The following is a 1,021-nucleotide window of genomic DNA, read 5'->3' as shown; positions in this document are numbered from 1 at the left end:
TTTATATAGCCATATATAGGGTTATGTACAGTGGTTTATTACTACAAGTGTACCACATAAAATATGGAAACTGAATAACGAAATCCTTTAGCACAATCAACAGCACACATGCTGATTTGGTGAGGCTAACCTGGCCCAACGGTGTGTGTGTGTGTGTGTGTGTGTTGAGTGAGTGAATGAATGAATTAATGAATGTTCGTCCGCCGATGTTCTTGCGCCCAAAGCTAACTGAAACAGCCCCCAGCCTCAAGATGACACTCGTTGTTGGAATAAGCGGGTTACAAAATGGGATCACGCTACATTATCACAACTCTCCGTTGATCCAATTAAAGAACGTCATTGGAAATTCAGCAGAGACCCACCGACTTTACAAACGCCGCGCACTGACAGTTGATTCCGTTTTCGCACCAGTGGGCGCTCTAACAGAAGCAATGGCGGTTCTGTCGCGCTGGATGTTTTCGTTGACTGATGAAGTTTCGGATGACTGCGGCAGCTCGAGGTTCCATGCTTATTATGTCGACTGGAGATGAAAGTGCTCTCAGTTTTGGACTTGAAAGCACCATGAAGGCATTCCCCTTCCCTATCTTTTAGTGTAGGTGAACATTCTTTCCCCCCAGTTAGTCGCTGTTATAACGATTTTATATCGTACAGAACGAAATCCTGGTTAACATTTGTGTAATGTGTGCTAGTGCTGGTTCCGTCACCGCGCTCCATGACTTGAGAACAAACTTTAGCTACACATCCTGGATAATAAGGAAACAAAAACTGGTTGCACTACAATCCCCAAACTGCTTAGCGATCGTTCGTGGCGTTGGGAGCGCTCAAAGCTGTGCCGTTATAGTGAAGATTTTTCTCTGTCACATACATACACAGTGTCTACTGCCTGATCGTCCTTTTAAACTTTTCCCCATATACTGTATATAATTTTTAATATAATATCAACGTATACATGTATTCTGCTGCTGTTTTCCCGTTACTGACTACATTTCCCAGGTGTTAAACTTCCGTCTTTGCCTCACGT

This window comes from Polypterus senegalus, chromosome 3, assembly GCF_016835505.1.
Source record: "Polypterus senegalus isolate Bchr_013 chromosome 3, ASM1683550v1, whole genome shotgun sequence".
In the NCBI taxonomy this organism is placed as follows: Eukaryota; Metazoa; Chordata; class Cladistia; order Polypteriformes; family Polypteridae; genus Polypterus; species Polypterus senegalus.
This window is presented reverse-complemented; position numbering follows the sequence as displayed.